The 20148-nt window shown below is 41.9% G+C and overlaps 1 protein-coding gene across 1 annotated transcript in view; it reads left to right on the top strand.

Moving 5' to 3' along the window:
• The window catches only part of RNGTT (RNA guanylyltransferase and 5'-phosphatase), a 392929-nt gene that overhangs the window by 137919 nt on the left and 234862 nt on the right, over positions 1–20148 (top strand). The gene's annotated exons all lie outside the window — the stretch shown is intronic.

Below are 20148 nucleotides of genomic sequence, written 5' to 3'. Positions count from 1 at the left end.
TTTATGCTGACCTCACTGAGGGCAGCATAAATTCGTGCCAGAAATGCTGATGTCAGCGGTGTATCACTCATGAGCTAATAAAAGTAAGTGGTTGCTGAGAACCAGCATCATAATCATTGCAGCCCAGACCTTGAAAAGAGTCAAATCTACTTGAGAAGAGTCCTGGTTATTCCTAATTTCCTGCATTCTCACCCATCTGCAGATGGTTGGCAGTTCTCTCCTAGAGAGAAAGGGAGAAAACTAGGTAGAAGCCTGTCGGTCATCAGCAGGTGGGCAGGAGATCATGAATAACCAGGACTCTTCTCAGGTGGCCGGGACTCTTCTACAGGCCCAGTCTGCAATGACTGTGATGTTGGTTCTCGGCATCCACTTACTTTTAACTTATAAATGATAGACCACTGAAATCAACTCCCCTGTCTCTGCTTTATGCTGCCGTTAGTATGGGCAGCATGAAGTTGATGACGGGTTCCCTTCAATGTTGTTTCCATTGTATAGTATGCTAATACCAGATAATCACCACAGATACTTAATTCAGACTGAAAACATATCAAACATTGCAAATACCATTAAAGAATGGCTCTCTTTATCCACAGGGCACTGAGTTCAGCAATGCCGTTCACTGAGGGGCTATGCTGTTGTGGACAATGAAACAAATCTGTCACCTACTTCATGTTGCCATCTCCAAGAGTAGAATTGAGTAGCTTCAGGCACACTCATTTTATTAGTATATAGCTATAGTGTATTTTTCCTTTAAGGGGTTGTGCAACTTTGGGGTGGGGGCAGAATCCCACCTCTTGAGTATACTTGCAGAGGGACGCATACTTGCGTGTTTCCCAATACTCCCACTTTGCTCCTTCTCCTTCTGACCTTGGCTGCTCTGCTGCGCTCCCAGGATGTAAACTATAATTTAAGCGCTTCTGCAGCCAATCGCTGGCCGCAAAGGTCACCTGCTCCCCTTGCATCATGTCAAATGTTCACATGACACAAGGGAAGCAGGTCACCGTTGCGCCCATCGATTGGCTGCAGAAACGTTAAAATGGAAGTTTACATCCTAGAAGTGCAGTGGAGCAGCTGAGGACAGGGAAAGAGGAAACGGGAGGCAGCGCTGGGAAGCAGGTGAGTATGCTTCCCTTAGCTGGTCTGCCGAAGAGAGGGGTTGGCCAAAAACCATGCCAAAGGGACACAACCCCATACACATGCAATAGCTGTTAGTCGAACAATTGTTTGTCTCCCGACTCCACCATACATTGAAGCATTTGGCTCGGCTGAACATGTATTCAGTGGAGAGAAAGCCTCTGCCAGACACGTCTGGTGGTGACTTATCTCCAGGGAAACCAAAATAATTGGGCGGAATATTCACTCCCGACATCATCTGTTGGAGGAGAGTTGGGAGCTCCAAACACAAACATTAGACTGTCAGCCAATGCCGCCATTCTTGCCGGGTTCTGCCAGCAATACACTAATGTGAATGGGGCCTTTAGTCGCCAACATGCTGTGATCTTGGAGTCAGGTGCTTTCGTGAGCTGTGTGCTAATCTCACTCATCTGCTGCAAGCTGAAGGCTTTCTTCCTGGTCACATGAACTATACGTTTAGCGCAACGTGACCATATTTACATACTAATCGTTGATAACCTCTTTAATATGAGCCTCCAGCCGCATGCACCTTGATACGTTTTCTTGTGATTCTTTAGACCAGATTGTCCAGCATTCAGTGGAATGATTCTGGATTGCTGGTACTGTCTCAGGATGTCTCAGAGATTACACCTGCCTGACAATTATTCTTTGCTGTTCTTTGGCTGTAGACAATAATTGCATTTGATTGGTTGCTCAACAGTTACTTCCTTTTATTAGAGTAGGGAACCAAAGAGTAATCTTTTATTTATAATGATAGTCTGTTCCACAGAACTTGGTTTCCATAATCCGAAATAGAGTCAAAAAGTGAGCCTGGAAACTATAGATCCTGTGAGTTTAAACTTCACTGTGTGTTAAATGTAAAGGAAAGTTTTCTAGTATTTCCATCCTGGAGTTGACTATGAAAATAAATGTATAACTTCATGTTAGCATGGGTTTATGTCAAACTAATTGCATCAAATCCTGTGAGGAGGTAAGTACTAGACTGAACCAGGATGAGTCAATGGATGTCATATATCTTGACTTCTTCATGAAAGGTTAGTATATAAAATAAGAATGCTCAGACTGGGAGAAAATGTCTGTATGTGGGTAGGTAACTGGCTCAGTGATAGAAAACAGAGGGTGGTTATTAACGGTACACACTCAGATTGGGTCACTGTCACTAGTGGGGTACCTCAGGGGTCAGTATTGGGCCCTACAAAAGAGGACAGCTTAGAGACTTGGGAAGAGAAGTAGCAAATGAGGTTTACTACCGATAAATGTAAGTTTATGTACATGAGAACGGGAAATACTTGCCAAAATGTCTTAGAAAATGGAAACACCTGGGTAAAACTGACATGGGAAAGGACTTTTGGAATGCAGAGAAGGTCGTTGGTAGCATCACTGTGTCCTAAGCAGAAAATACTGTAGATGCAATAGTCTGTCACGACAGGACTGTCCTCAGGAAACGGCCAATGAATGTCACCATCATTTTGTAAATCCCTTCATTTAGACATTAAAACCTATTAAAACATTTTGAAACCCTGGACAACCTCTTCATGCCATAAAAAGCCCATGGATTATCAGCATCACTATAACCTTATTTATTCAGTCATAAAGCTTACAGATAAGCCACATTTCTGCCTCTAATGAGGCTTTTCTCAAACCAAGCTTGAGGAAGGCTTCAGTAGAGCCTGAAACATCACTCATCTGTAAGCTTTATGACTGAATAAATAAAGTTATAGTGATGCAGATAATCCATGGGCTTTTTTATGGCTTGAAGAGGTTGTTCAGGGTTTCAAAATGTTTTTTAACCCCTTGGATAACGGAGATTTTATGATTTTTGCATTTTTATATTTCTTTCCCGTCTTCCTGGAGCCATACATTTTTTCCATTCAGGTAGCCATAGGGGGGCTTGTTTTTTTGTGGGACAAGTTCTGCTTTCTAATTCCACGATTTAATATGGCATGCAATGTAGTGGGAAATTCCAGATGGGGTGGAATTGGAAACAAATCGCCATTCCGCAACTGTTTTACCAGTTTTGTCCCTGACATTCCCTATGTGGTAAAACTGACCTGTGCCCTTCATTCTCTGGGTCAGTCCAATTACAATGATACCACATTTATATAGTTTTTCTTGTGATTTTAATACTGAACAAAAAAAAAAACTTTGAAAACATTAGTTTTTTTCTTTTCATTGCCATATTCTGACTCCCATAACTTAGTTATAATTATGTCTACAGAGCTGTGTAGGGTCTCATTTTTTGTGGGCTGATCTGTAGTTTTTATTGATACCGTGGAATGTGTGGGACTTTTTGATCACATCTTAATTTTCTTTTAGGTAAGTGAAGCAATGCAAAAATGGCAAATCGGCCTTTTTGCTGTATTCTCCCGTTACACCGTTCACCATATTTAAATTTTAATAATATTGGCATTTTGGGACATGGTGATGCCCATGATCATTATGTTTTTATTTTATTTATTTTTTTAATTCTGGGAAAAGAAGGCGATTTACATTTTTACTCTCTCTTTTTTTTTTTTTTTTTTTTTTTTTTTGCCCCACCCAGTTCCTCTGTGAGGTTACAATATGAAACGTTCCGATTTATTTTAGCTTAGACTGTAGTTCAACTACAGTCTAATCCTCATTTGCGATTATCCTATGGAGGCCTACCACCTGTAGCTCTGATACGCTGGGTTTCTTCAGAGAGACCCTTACTTGAGAGAAGGAATGGCTCCCCCATTCGGCTTCCTTACCCGGAAGCACATGCTTCTGGTTTTTGTTCAGTACTGGCATGGTCTATGTTTATCAGGATTTTGAAATTGCCTGATTAAGTTGCACTGTGATGCTTTGAGACTAGAGACAAGAGGATGGAAAGCTGCCAGAAGAGAGAGAGGTTGAATATTGTAGTTAGGTGACTAAGGACAGCTGGAGAAGGTGTGAGGGAATAGGTCACTGCTGCAGGTAGTCAGTTGAGAAGAGAAGAGCCTGGAGATTTCTTCTTCTGTTATAGGGTCAAATGAGGAGAGAGGACAAGAGGAATTGTTGGAGGGAGGGAGGGGTATTGAAGTGGATTGGTGACTGGGAGATTATTTCCTGCCAAGGGACTTCTGAAAAAATCCTAACCTGCTCTCGGCTATCTTCAGAGGTCCCATACTAGGGAAAGGTTAGGAGACCATTTGTTTTATCCTCTCCAATTACAGTAGGGTCATGCTCTTCAGATATGAGTGCGTCCCAAAAGTGGGATATCTGTGGCATATTCTATCTCTGGATAACCACTGTATTACGTGTATCCCACAATGGAACCTACAGGTATGACCAGTCCTGCAAAAAAACAAATCCTATACCTTAGTTGTAAACATAAAAATGGCCGTTGGACTGTCGAGGGGTATTTCAAAAATGGAATAAAACCTTTCCAGGCACCTGAGTTGCGAATGCACCAAAATTCCAGTCAAGGAATGGGTAAAGTGAAAAGACATTTGTCACATACGCTATGTCAGTTTTGCCAAGATTGAATTACCTTTACACTTGATCATTTAAACAACAACTGCAGTCATCCAGAAAACTAGCAGGACTTATGCTGCATAGTTAGAAGCCATCTTACAGACTTGATATTATTAGCAGTCTGCTCTTGTCAGACAAATCCGTTTTTAATATTTCTAATTTCACAGATCAGTAGCTCTAGTGTTGAAAGGGAAAAAAGTTTAGAAACTTTAATTGTATGACAGAGAACAAGAGCCGAGACTATAAATCCTCAGTTATCATGCAAAATCTATTTTTTTTGCTCATGTTGACATGACAACTTACCATTTCTAGGTTGCTTCGCTCTCATAGAGCCAAGCTAGAAAATTAGCACAGTTCAAGGTTTTAGAACATTGTCAGTGCCATTCTAGTAACCGTCGCCTGCAGATACAGGGCAGGATCAGGAAAGATGGCAGAAAACGTGTTCATATTTCATCACTGTAAATGGTGGGACTGACAAGAGATAAGGGACACTATATCTGTCTGTAAGGGGGTTGTACTTGTTTATATACCCTATAATGTTAGAGCATACAGCCATGGCAACAAAGGATAACCTGCTAAGTACTGCTTATATTAGCCTGAGAGGAGAACTCTGTATGACTTTTATGTCTTGTCCCTGGTCCATGACGTTGTACCGGTGTGGACAGGACTTCTTCATATAGAAGAGATTGTTTGCAAGGAATTTTATTGCTACATGTTCAGAAAACCCCTTAAAAGGGTTGTCTTACAAAAAATATTCTACAGTTTTCAAACCAGTACCTGGATCAGAAATCTTTTGTAGTGGCATATAATTAAAAAGTTAGCATAACCACAGAGTTATTCAATAGAATGTATCTGTATAGCGCCACCTGCTCTTTGTTCGTTTTCTTATTTCTTTGACCTGCTCACTGAGAAGGCCGCACATGCTCAGTTTCATCTTTCAACTGCCTCCTGAGCTGTGATGGGGGAAGCTGAGACACGCCCCCTTAGCTACAGCAGAAAAGACACGCCCCTTGAGCTGTCAGCTTGATGTAAATCTAGCAGAACAATGAATGGGGAGATATTTGGATCCATGTGAGGTACAGGGCTGGTTCTAGCTTTGTTACAAAGAGATTGTGTCACGGATGTTCCCGTGACAGGTGGCAGGAGATCGGTGAGACTGACAACACGTGGTTTGATCTGACATGTTTTCTGTTTGGATCAAATGACATCTGTGTTTCTGGTGCTTGCCACATCTTCTTTCCCCAGGTGTGGCTATTATGGTAATTTATCCTTCTCTATTTATTGTTGTTTCTCCCACTATGCTTCAGTTTGAGTTGTGGATAGCTGGTGTGTGGATCTCAGGCTGAGTTTCTGGTCTGCCATAGCCGCTTGAAGTTAAGTGTTTTCTTTCCCTTTTGTATTTTGTTTGGGTTATTTTGTGTTGCATTTCCCTGTCATTTGTATTAAGGCCTAAATGAGACTCCTGTTCATCCTTCCTTTTGGAGGCACAGGTTGTCTCAGTCCTTACATTAGTACCAGGGTCCTATAGGTTTGGGTTATTTTGTGTGTTGCATTTCCCTGTCATTTGTATTAAGGCCTAAATGAGACTCCTGTTCATCCTTCCTTTTGGAGGCACAGGTTGTCTCAGTCCTAACATTAGTACCAGGGTCCTATAGGGTGAGTTAGGACATTAGGTATTCCTGTGTATGAACTCGCCTACCTCTGGGGTCTGGTAGTTAGTCAGGACTTTGATTAGGGTTTTACTAGGAGGTGTCCATCTCCTTCCCCTAGTTTCCAGGCCTTATTCACTCACCCCTTTCCCTCCTATGTTCGGTGTGGTGTTCCCCTCCAGCACCCGACCGTTACAGATTGTCATGTACTATATGATGTCTGATTTTCATTTTTTACATTAGTCATGGGATAACCCCTTCAAGGATATAGTCACAGGTACAGTAGTGGTTGAGTCGCAGTTTAAACTAAATCGATATAGCACACACATCCTGCTTGTGCTGTCTATACAGAAATGCTGGAAGTAGATGTGTGGCTGTAAAGTGAACGCCCCCCAAAGGAGTTAAAAAAAGCAAATTTAGTTTTTATTTTGTTTATCTTTCTAAATGTGATTCATTAAAAAGAATCTCTTTGAAATATTTTTAAAGCGGTCAGCACAGAATGTTGGACCTAAAATGCTGTGGTGAACGTTCACTCAAAGGAAAGACTGTCTAACATAGGCTACTTTCACATCAGCATTTTCCTTTCTGGTATTGAGATCCGTCACAGGATCTCAAAACCGCAGCCAAACGCTCATCTCCCCATTCATTGTCAATGTGGACAAGACTGAACGAACTTGAACAGAATGCATCAGAATGCACTCCCTTCAGTTTTTTTGCAGTGTCTTTGTGTGTGTCATGGAATACTGAGCAAGACGGATCCGTCATGAAGCACAATGTAATGCCCCATGCACACAAAAGTTTTTTCTTTCCGTGTCCGTTCCATTTTTTTTTTTTTAGGACTGTATATGGAACCATTCATTTTGATGGGTCCGCACAAACAAATGGAAGTTACTCTGTGTGCATTCTGTTTCCGTATGTCCGTATTTCCGTTCCGCAAAAAACTTGATGTCGTCCTATTATTGTCCGCATTACGGACAAGGATAGGACTGTGCTATTAGAGGCCAGCTGCTCCATTTCTCAAAATACGGAATGCACACGGACATCATCTGTATTTTTTGCGGAACGCAAAATACATACGTTGTGTGCATGGGCCCTAAGTCAATGATCCGTTTTTCCGGACACACAAAAAAAAAAAAAAAAAAATAACTAACAAGACTGATCCGTCACTAAAACCATTTGAGTCAATGGGGGACAGATCTGTCTTGTTCGTTTTGGAAATATTACAACCGGATCAGTACTGAACTGATGTATTTTTATGGATCCAGCAAAAACGCTGATGTAAAGTAGCCATACCTAGCCAATATGTTTTGCTGCGTGTGCTACCTTGATAAATTTGACACCAGTTTGCGATCTTTTGGCTAATCTTAATTGCAGGCATCCAACCACACTACTGACAAATATCCCAATTTGTACTATGAATTAAAAAAATGGTGGAGTTTATTATATGGTCCTTTACTGCAGTTTTAGTTCCACACAACAAGATAAAGAAGGAACTCCTTTTGTTGTGTGCCTAAACCATACAATATTCAGTAGTCACTCACTTGCTGCCATTTAAATCGATAGTAACATGGTTATAGATGTACTAATCAAGTAGGGCATGTTCACTGTCAGATACAACTTTTTGTACCGTTGCCAAAACTATCTAGGGATTTGAAAGATTTTTTTTTATTTTTTATTTTTTTTACTGGAATTTTAGTGTGTAAAAAGCTGTGTCTGCTTCTCTATTGACTGCACAGGTGTTTCATGAAAATCCGTACAATTATCTGTGCGATGCTGAGTACTGGAGTGTGAAATGACAGATGTTTTCCGAATAATTGTGATTTCTAGCATTAAACCTTTCTATCTGAGCATTTTATTTATTATAGCAAGGTAAAAAGAGAACATAGTACCATCCAGTCAGGTACATATACACGTTGGGGACACATCCATAATGTCAAATTCTCCCTTTTCAGCTCTGCTCAAAACTCTGACTAGACTATTCTTTCTCAGTGCTTTCTAGTTTTGTTTTTGTATTAGCGTTTGTGTGGTTGAATAGACTATTCTTTCTCAGTACTTTCTAGATTATTATTTTTTTGTGTGGTTCACTAGATTATTATTTTTCAGTGCTTTCTAGATTTTTTTATTTTACTATTTGGCTCACTAAACTATTTTTTAGTGCTTTAAAAATGTATTTTTTTTTATATAAGTGTTTGGTGTTGACTTGAATTCCTTATGGGTGCTGCCCTTTAAAAAACTCTTCTGGCAGATCACATAGATATGACATATACAGTGGGCACTCAAGTTACCATATTAAAGGGGCTCTCTCCAGGCTTTTGTTAAAATCCTTCTTCTAGCCCATTGAAGCAAGATCATCTCAGCACTACTTACCCCTCCATCGCACCATCAACTCCGCCATCTCTGCTGCGCTCACATGACCACTTATATTGGCTGTGGGCTCTTCTGCTGAGGTCCCAACCTCATGTGCTTCTGCTCAGCTCCTTAATGTAAATTGGTGGCATGACAGAGGGATAGCTACTGATGAAACGATTGTGCCTCCACAGGTTGGAAGACAGAGGGATTTTAGCAAAAGCCCAGAGAGCCCCTTTAATAAATCAAAAATATGGTCCAAAATTATCCAAAATAAAATTTAGATTAGATTTAGGGTATGGACGAACCTTGGGACAATATTTGTCATGATGTAAGGATAGCAAGTCACCGCTGGACGATTACCACTAGGGAGCACAGCAGAGTAGCCCAGGCCTGGAAGAGAAGGAGTCGGGAACCAGTACTGGGAAACGGATAAGTAAGCTTCCCTTCACAGGTCTCGCAAAGAGGGGGGATTTGCAGACTCTCCTCCCCCCAAACTTCCAAAATCCCATTAAATAGGTTGTCCCATCAGATATAATACCTTTAGTAATGTCTGACACAGGATGATCAGCTGCTTGCTTCCGGTCCTGCTCCTGGCATCTCTGGCAAACGGCTGTTTTTGCTGGGAAAAGTCAGAAGCACCCAGGCATGCAGGAAAAATGTAGTTTTGTATGGGGGCCATTCAAATGGACATGGTTGACTTGAATCTGCCAGAACAGGAGACACTCCTCAGTGGAGAACCCACCTCTGTCATGTCGATAAATGCCCAAACTGTGCAAACAGACATGGCTTGTCTTATAATTAAATTTTATTTATTGTGATACAAAAACTTAAATACATATTACATAATTAACATTATAAAATCCATGAGTCCGCCAATTCTAATCTGTGAACATGGTTAAAAATAATTTCATACGAATATACATAATAGTGTCGACATTTGAACCTTCACATTCTACATCTATAGAATAAATGCTGAAAAGCCGGACAGATAGCATTTTCCCCGTCTCCACCCTGTCGAAGGCTTTAGTAGCATCCAACGACAGGATGGAGCTGGCGCCGCGCCCCGGGGATTGAATATTCATAAATAGCCTATGCAAATTGTGATGGGTGCCCCTGTTTGGCATAAAGCCGTTTTGATCCGGATGAATAATCGTAGGGATAACCCGCGAGAGCCTCCTAGCAAGGACTTTTGATAGTAACTTAGCGTTTGTGTTTAATAGGGAGATTGGTCTATAGGAGCTCAATTCGGCCGGATCTTTATCCTTTTTTAGAATTAGAACAATAAGGGCCTCCATCATAGAGTGTGGTAATCTCCCTCCCTGTGCTGCTTGGGAAAAAACCTCCAGCAGCTGGGGGAGGATCACCTCACTATGCTTGCGATAGACCTCATATGGAAGGCCGTCTGTTCCTGGCGATGAGTTCCCCGAGACGGAACCAAGGGCCTCCTGCAACTCAGCAAGAGAGAGCTCCTCCTCCAGATATTCTTTTTGAGTTTCATTTAACGTAGAAAGTGGAATTTTCTCCAGGAACCGCATCACCAGTTCAGATGACAGTCCAGGGGAAGATCTATATATCTGAGCAAAATATTGTAGAAAAATATTCCCAATTCCCTCTGGGTCTGTTATGGTTTCGCCCTCTACATTACGAATTGAGATGATAGATTGTTTTTTCTTATCTTGTTGCGAAATTATTCTAGCTAGAAGCTTGCCCGGACGTCCAGACTCGATGAAATAATTGAGCCCCTTGAAGAATACCCTGTGATTTGCTTTCTCTGTTACATATTTCTCCAAGGAGCAACTAGCCTTCTGCATCTCTTGCCTATTGTGCTCAGTGGGATGGCTAGCGTATCGCTCAGCTGTGAGTGCAGCGATCTTACCCAGTTCCTCCTCTTTCTTTCTAAATGTTCTCTTTACTGCGGCAATCTCACTTATAAAGACCCCCCTCAAATATGCTTTCAAGGCATCCCATACTATGTTGATATTAGCAGAGGGAAGGTTAACCTCCCAAAAGGAGGATATTAGTAGTTTAATCGTCTGCAGATTGTCCAGAATAGTGAGCCAGTATGGATTTAGCTTAAATCCTAGCCCCCTAGTATCCTTATTCTTCCCGCTGCGAACCTCAACCAGTAGGGGTGAATGGTCCGAAACTGTTCTTACTCCGTATCGCATCTTACAGATATTACTCAGATTGCTCTCATTAGTAAATGCTAGATCGATCCTAGACATTGCTCTGCCCCCCCTACTGACACAGGAGTATACTCTCTTTCCTCCACCAAGATGTTCCCATATATCCACCACTCCCACCTCAGAGCAGAATTGAGGCAGCGGGGAGTTACCTTTTCCACATCAAGTGAAAATCTGTCTTTATTAGGATCAATGACCGCATTAAAATCCCCTATCAGGATTAAGCGGCATTCTGGTCTCTTTTCAGAAAAGAGCATTAACTGAAGCAGTGGGTACATTGAAAATGGCGGAGGTATATAAAAAAAGGCTAGGATATAACTATCACCATTAAGCTTGCCATGCTAGAAAATAAATCTGCCCTGGGCATCTATATGAGATTTTATAAGGGTGAAATCTATAGAGTTATGAATAAGAACCGAAATACCCCTGGAGGAGCCACTAAAGGTAGAATGATACGATTGGGACTGCCATCCCGTTGTCAGGCGGGACAAGGTTTCCCTAGTTAGGTGAGTTTCTACTATGCAGATAATTGCTGGAAGATATCTTTTTAATGCGTCCATAATCGCTTGCCTTTTAACTCTTTCCCCAAGTCCTCTGACGTTCCAAGCTACAATTCTAGTGGACATCTCTCACAAAAGAAAAAGGAAGAAAAAAAAAAAAAAACATTCCTGCAAGGTGGGTGTCTCCCCCCCCCCCCCCCCCCCACTCTTGATCCGCCCGAACTAGTCAGCGAACCTCTAACCTCCGGCCGTTCTCCCCCAGCCTGGCCACCCCTCCTACTATCCCTCCAATCATAGTGAAGCACAATTTCAGATGCCCATTTGATCCATCCAGTCTGATGCCTGTTGTGGTGACTCAAAAAAAAGGGAAGACCCGTTATGAATTACTCTTAATTTCGCTGGGTATTGTAAGGAGTATTTAATCTCCTTAGCCGCCAAGCGTTTCTTTATCTCTATAAAATTTCTTCTTCTTTCCTGAGTCTGCCGCGCAAAATCAGGAAAGAAGAGCAGTTTTGTACCCTGATATTCAATAGGTGTACATTCTCTTGCTCTCCTCAAGATACTATCTCTATCCGCGGACAGTAATAATTTAATTAAGACTGCACGCGGGGGTCTCCCTGGGTTGGGTTTCCCTCCCGGAATTCGGTGGGCTCTTTCTATTTGAAACATAGAGGAAAAGTTATCGCTGCCAAAGCTATTCATAAGCACATCTTTAAGTTGTTCCTCTAGATGACTGCTTGTCTTCATGAGAAACTGTTAACTTTTTCCTGGTTGCTTCTCTAAAGTTTGAATATCTCATCCTCTTTCCCCAGATTATAGCTGCTATTTCTGTAGAAATAAATGGTAATAGTTATTATTTACAACTGTTGTTCTCTCTTTATCTGTCATGCTAGATATCACTTTGTCACGTACAGCTTTAGCATGACATTTTACCGACTGCAGCAAAGCTGTGGAAGACAAAGTGAAGCCAGTGCATAATTTGTCACTATCCAGAATGTGTTTTTTATTTATTTATTTATTTTATTTTATTTAAATTCTCTTATTTCTATCTTGGTCCCTTAAATCCTCAACACTTTTAAAGGGATATATCTCAGGAACTCCCATAGAGATGAATGGACTGGCAGTGCACATGCTCAACCTGCTGCTCTGTTCATTTCACAGAGCCCAGCGGGGGTGCCGTGTCCTTGTTTTCATGATTGATGGGGGTCCCAGCAGTATAATCCCCATCGTGGTAAGGTATCCCCTATCCTGTGCATAGCTGATAACTTGCTACAGCCAGAGTACGCCAACATCTTTATTTGCTATCGGTGAATAGATGCATTGTTGCTTGACTTCAGTAAATGAAAACACTACAGACCTAGTCCTGCTCACAGTAAACAGTTTTATCCAGTCAAGCAAACAGTAGGGGCGATCAAAACTGGAATTCTTGATCTCGCTGCACTGGAGTAAGATGTGCCTAATTTATTAAGAGGCAGATGCCTCTTAGGCCTCTTTCCCACGGGCGTGTGCGCTCCGTTGCCATATTGCGGACCGCATTTGCGGATCCACAATACACGGGTGTCGTTCCATGGGCATTCCGCATCACGGATGCAGACCCATTCACTTCAATGGGTCCGCAAATCCGGAGATACGGAACCCTATGGAAGCACTAAGTAGTGCTGCCCTGGGGTTTCGTCCCGTACTTCCGTTCCGCAAAAAGATAGAACATGCCCGTGGTAAAGAGGCTTTGAGGTACTTTCACACTTGCGGCAGAGGATTCCGGCAGACAGTTCCGGATCCAGCAATCCGGACGCAAACTGGTGCATTTGTGAGACAGATCCAGATGCGGATCCGTCTGACAAATGCATTGCAATACCGGATCCGTCTTTCCGGAAAAACGGATCCGGTATTTATTTTGTCTAATTTTTAAAGGTCTGCGCATGTGCAGATCGGGAAACTGGATCCGGTTTTCTGGAACACTTAGTACCGGATCCGGCATTAATACATTTCAATGGAAATTATTGCCGGATCCGGCATTCCGGCAAGTGTTCAGGACTTTTGGCCGGAGAGAAAACTGCAGCATGCTACGGTATTTTCTCCGGCCAATAAACGTAAGAGGGACTAAATTGATGCATCCTGAACGGATTTCTCTCCATTCAGAATGCATTAGGATAACACTGATCAGTTCTTTTCTGGTATTGAGCCCCTAGGACGGAACTCAATACCGGAAAAGAAAAATGCTAGTGTGAAAGTACCCTTAATTAGTCGCATCCCTGCCTCTCGGTGCGCCAGAAACACAAGTCTGCACCAGCCAGGTTAAAAAAATCCAAGATAGAAAATACACCCTTTTCGACTGAAAAAATCCTTCAAAAAGTTTCAAAATAAAACCCCTAAGGCATATTTGGTATCGCCATGTCAATAACAATGCACACTATACAATTATCATGTAAATTAGCCTGCAAAAAAAAAAAAAAGCAATGCCAGAAATGCTGTTTTTTGCTTATTTGCCACCAAAAAGATAGAATACAAAGCAATCAAAAAATGTTCCCCATAATGATACCAATGAAAAGTACAAGTTGTTCCACAAAAATCAAACCCTCACACAGTTTTGTAGAAAGCTATGATGCAAAAAGATGTTTGCAATTTCATGTTTTTTGTTTCCCAACATTCACAATTTCTCTCCTCTATTTTTCAATTACCTGTTACTCTCGGCCATCACTGAAAGTTAAATGTTGCTCACAATATCCAGTATATGGTACGTCAGGTATGGAAAAAACAAGGGCTCAAAGACAAATAGAATATCATACACTTCAAAAAAAGATAGCCATCCTGACCTAAAAATCCCAAACTTTTCACATACATTCATAGCAACAATTGAAAGAAAAAAAATAAATAAATGCAGGCATCTTAACAGCCATCAAAAACTCAGTTGCTAGATTCAGGTGTTGATGTGAAGCTAACTTATATGCACCAAATACAGGGCAAATCGACTTTCTAAACAAATAGCTAGAATTAAAAAAGCACACTAATCATTTGCGGAGATATTAACGCAGTAAACGAAGCACAGATAGATGCGACTAACCACCCTAAGAAAAACAGGATTACCATTAAACAATGGCTGCAAGAAGAACAACTATATAACGTATGGCGTTGCTTTCATAATCAAGAAAGAGACTATTCTTACGATTAAGCAAGTAGGAACTCATATTCATGTATCAACATGTTTATCACACATGCCTTAACCCTCCGCAACATTATCCCATGTTCAATAGGAAATATAACCTGGTCGGATCGCGCTCCAGTGACCCTAACGATAAAAAAAAAACTACCCAACTAATACCTACATTTGGGGAAACAACACTTTCATGATGTCCCACACAGAGAATAACAAAAAAATTAAAGATCTAATCCAAGAATTCTTCACAATAAATAACCCCTCAGTTGACAATCCATTAACAATTTGGACAGCAGCAAAAGCCTATATCAGAGGCATATTAATCAATCAGTCAGCGAAATACAATAAACAAAACAACCTAAATCTAAAACAAACTCTAGATATCATAAAGAAATTGGAAAGACAACACAAAATAAGCACCTCTCTCACAAAACAATTGACCCTGAGAGAAGAAAAAATGAAACTACATGAGCTTTTAGTAGGCCAATTTCCTAAACAAGCCAACAAAACAAAAACAAAACTACTTACACACACTTTAACAAAGTCCACAAAAGCAAAAGGAATAAGATCAAAAAATAGAATTCACCACCTAAAAACTAACCCACTTGGAGCCACTACCTCTAATCCGATAGAAATCGTTAGCGAAATTGCTGACTATTACAAGTCTTTATACAATTTACAGACAGACAAATCAACTACACACCCACCTCTAGAAGAGGAGATTAAAAAAATTCTAGATAATTGTACATTACCCCAAACAAACCATAAAAAAAATGAAAAATTGTAAAGTCACCTGGCCCTGACGGATTCACATCTGAATTCTATCAACTTTTTGAAGAATCGCTGACACTCAATATCACTTCAGCTTTTAATAAAGCATTCACGACAGGAGTCTTTCCAAAATAAATGTTAGCCGCAAACATCATAACTCTCCCTAAACCCGGGAAAAATCCAGACTGCCCAGGTAGCCTACGCCCCATATCCTTACTAAATAACGACATAAAAATCTATGCTAAAATATTAGCAGAAAATTTTTAAAAACTCCATGCCAAGTCTGATAAATCAAGATCAAATTGGGTTTACACCCGGGAGACAGGCACAAGATGGAACTAGAAAAGTCTTGAACTTAATAGTCAAAGCAAATCAAAACAAGTTGCCCTCTCTGTTGTTATCTTTAGACGCGGAGAAGGCCTTTGACCGGGTAAATTGGGTATACATGAAGTAGGTACTAAAAACATTGGAGCTACCAGACCGATACATCAAAGCAGTTCTCTCTAAGTATTCAGCTCCTTCAGCCAGGGTTCTATGCAACGATGTACTTTCAGACCATTTTGACATCACAAACTGCACTAGGCAGGGTTGCCCGTTATCGCCCCTACTATTTGTGCTCACCATAGAACCATTAGCAGAACAAATAAGAAAAAAATTAAGACATCGCAGGCATAACCTCTGCAGGACTTGAAAACAAAATAAACCTGTTTGCGGACGACGTATTAATTACACTTGCCAAACCTGAAACCTCCCTGCCCAACCTCCAAATAGAATTGGAAAAATACAGTAAAATATCATATCACAAAGTAAACGCATCCAAGTCACACATTTACGGAATAAATATCTCCACACAAGTCAGAGAAAGATTAAAACAAAAATTCCCCTATACCTGGAACGACAAATCAATAACATATTTAGGAGTAGAATTAGCACATGACAATAAAACTATCATATCAGAAAACATCCCAAAATCCTTAGAGAACATAAAAAAAGAACTAGACAACTATCTAAGATCTGGTTTGGCAGACTAACATTGTACATTGTTCATTCTCCCAAAACTGTTCTACCTACTTAGGGTGTTACCAATTTCCATTCCCAAATCCTATCTAAATAAGTTCCAATCTCAAATGTCCAATTTCATATGGAATAATAAAAGGCCCAGAATCGCTGCATACATACTTAAAAAAAAAAAGAATGATCCATGGAGGTATCGCGCTTCCAAACATCTTAGCGTACTACAAGACAAATCTGCTGAAACAGTCAGCAGAATGGTTTAAACCTACAGATAACAAAAAGCAATGGGTTAAAATTAAAGCAGAAATAAACAATTTGAAAAACTCGCATCATATAGTCATAAATAATGATAGAACAAGGCGTAAATCCCAACTCTTCACTCCAACTGTTAAAGCGGCAATCGAGTCCTGGAAATCAAAATAATTTTCTCGCATCGATCAAAGACAAATGATCGCTCACAAAATTCCCCTCTTATCATTACACCCTTATACTGGACTAAGCTCTCTTTCAGTTTGGTCGGATAAGGGAATATAATTCATACACAACGTTATGGACAACGGGAAAATGTAAAGCTTTGATTCCCTTAAAGACCAATATAACTTAGCCCCAGAAGAAATAGATACCTATCAAAAACTCACAAAGCACCTTAACAAGTTCCCTACACAAGAAGCCTGGCTCCCTAACAACAAATCGGACTTAATCACAAAACAAAGCCAAAACAAGAAAGAATCCACTAAAGAACTATACGACATATACAATAAAGACTCCCAATTTGCTACTTTACACTCGCACAGCAAATGGGAGACTGAACTTGGAAAAACTTTCCACCGCAAAGCAACTACTTGTATCTCGCATAGAGAGCAAATATAAAAAATGCACTCCAGATGGTCCTTCACACCCAAAAAACGTCATAATATGTACCCAGACCATTCTGACCAATGTTGGAGAAACTGTGGTGGAGTGGGAATGATTAAGCATATATTCTGGTCCTGTCCCAGACTGAAAAAACTGGGCAAAGATTTAGAAAGTCTCAGGTTCTTACTAACAGGGAAAAAGAATATCCTTACTCCTGAGCTGGTTCTACTGAACATTGGTCTAGAAAATTTACCAGCAGACTGGAGATTCCTGATATGCCATATAGCAATCGCTACAAGACTTCTCATAGCCAAATCGTGGAAAACGGCATATATTCCGGAGATAAGTGAAATTATCTCTGCAGTATCAATTAACTATATCGCAGAACAAGCTTTTGCCTGGCAAGTCGGAAACGGACACAAATGCAAAAAGGGTTGGAGTTGCTGGATATCACATTTCCCCCCCAAAAACGTAAACACATGCTCTAGATCTCTTTAATCATTCATACATAACAAAACCTTCTGTTCAGGCCTCATGCACACGACAGTTTTTTTTCACGGTCCGCAAAAACGGGGTCCGTAGGTCCGTGATCCGTGACCGTTTTTTCGTCCGTGGGTCTTCCTTGATTTTTGGAGGATCCACGGACATGAAAAAAAAAGTCGTTTTGGTGTCCGCCTGGCCGTACGGAGCCAAACGGATCCGTCCTGAATTACAATGCAAGTCAATGGGGACGGATCCGTTTGACGTTGACACAATATGGTGCCATTTCAAACGGATCAGTCCCCATTGACTTTCAATGTAAAGTCTGGAGTACTTTTATACCATCGGATTGGAGTTTTCTCCAATCCAATGGTATATTTTAACTTGAAGCGTCCCCATCACTATGGGAACGCCTCTATGTTAGAATATACTGTCGGATATGAGCTACATAGTGAAACTCGGATCCGACAGTATATTCTAACACAGAGGTGTTCCCATGGTGATGGGGACGCTTCAGGTTAGAATATACAAAAAAAACTGTGTACATGACTGCTGCCTCCCTCCCTCCCTCTATTGTAATAGCATTGGTGGCAGTGTGCGCCCCTCCCCCTCCCTCCCTCTATTGTAATCCCTCCCCGATCATTGGTGGCAGCGGAGTAGAAGCATCATACTTACCTGGCTGCTGGCTGCTGCGATCTCTGTGTCCGGCCGGGAGCTCCTCCTACTGGTAAGTGACAGGTCTGTGCGGCGCATTGCTGTCACTTACCAGTAGGAGGAGCTCCCGGCCGGACTCAGACATCGCAGCAGCCAGCAGGTAAGTATGAATCTTCTACTATTGCTAAGGCTAATTAACCATGGCAACCAGGACTGCAGTAGGCTGCACACTGCCACCAATGTATTAAAAGAATAGAGAGAGGAAGGGGGGGGGGGGGCGCACACTGCCACCAATGTATTAAAAGAATAGAGGGAGGAAGGGGGGGGGGGGCGGGCGCACACTGCCACCAATGTATTAAAAGAATAGAGGGAGGAGGCAGGGGGGGGCGCACACTGTGCCACCAATGTTATCATTACAATAGAGGGAGGGAGGGGGGGCGCACTGGCCACCAATGAAATTTAAACTGGGGAGGAAGGGGGGTCTGCCCCCTGCTGCCTGGCAGCCCCGGATCTCTTACAGGGGGCTATGATAGCACAATTAACCCCTTCAGGTGCAGCACCTGAGGGGTTAATTGTACGGATCACGGCCCCCTGTAAGAGATCGGGTGCTGCCAGGCAGCAGGGGGCAGTCATGTACACAGTTCGTTGTATATTCTAACCAGAAGCGTCCCCATCACTATGGGAACGCCTCTGTGTTAGAACATACTGTCGGATCTTAGTTTTCACGAAGTGAAAACTCAGCTATGAAAAAGCTTTTATGCAGACGGATCTTCGGATCCGTCTGTATGAAATTAACCTACGGCCACGGATCACGGACACGGATGCCAATCTTGTGTGCATCCGTGTTCTTTCACGGACCCATTGACTTGAATGGGTCCGTGAACCTTTGTCCGTCAAAAAAAATAGGACAGGTCATATTTTTTGGACGGACAGGTCATATTTTTTGGACGGACAGGGTACACGGATCACGGTCTCGGCTGCAAAACGGCGCATTTTCCGATTTTTCCACTGACCCATTGAAAGTCAATGGGTCCGTGAAAAAAAATTGAAAACGGCACAACGGCCACGGATGCACACAACGGTCGTGTGCATGAGGCCTCACTCAAGACTCTCTCCTTGAAGCCGAGGAGGAATCCAAACTTTAAGTTTGAATTTGTATTGATATCTGTTAACCACCTCCGGACCGCCTAACGCGCCGATGCGTCCGGAAGGTGGTTGCTTTTCTCCTCCTGGACGCATCGGCGCGTCATCTCGCGAGACGCGAGATTTCGCCGCAGCCGGCCCGCACATGCGCATCGCGGGCCGGCATTTCTTCGAGAAGCATTTCGTCAGGACCTGCCAGCCAGCGATCATTGGCTGGCAGGTTGCTGATTTTCAAAAAAGCCAATCACAGAGCAGTATAGCAGATCATATTAGTAAATATGATCTGTTATATGGCTGCCTGCTCCTCTGCTGGTTCTTTTCGTCGGTTGGATCCAGCAGAGGAGCAGGCTTCACAGTGAGTACACCAACAGTACATACTTAGCCCCAGATCACCCCCCTGAACCCCTATTAACCCTTTGATCACCCCTTCTACCCCCTGTCAATCACTAGTGAAAGGAAAAAAAGTGATCAGTGCAAACTGTCACTTTTTTTTTTCACTGGTATTGACCGTTAGGTTTTAGGTATAGTTTAGGTCCCTTGGTTAGGTAGTTAGGGATCAGTTAGCGCCCAGCCCACCGCACCGCAGTCCGTTATTCGCTGATTAGCGTATCGCTAATCAGCATTTGTACTTTTATAGTATCTGGAAGTGATCAAAACTGATCACGGTCAGATCTATAACTGTATTAGTGTCACTTTAGGTTCGCCCTCCACCCAAAACGCAGTGTTTGCCCGATCAGGCCTGATCGGTCGCCCACACGTGCGTTCGCCCACACCCGCCCCACCGC

Source organism: Bufo gargarizans, chromosome 4, assembly GCF_014858855.1.
Source record: "Bufo gargarizans isolate SCDJY-AF-19 chromosome 4, ASM1485885v1, whole genome shotgun sequence".
NCBI classification, from domain to species: Eukaryota; Metazoa; Chordata; class Amphibia; order Anura; family Bufonidae; genus Bufo; species Bufo gargarizans.
Note: the sequence above shows the minus strand (reverse complement) of the source record. Positions and strands in the feature narration are given on the sequence as shown.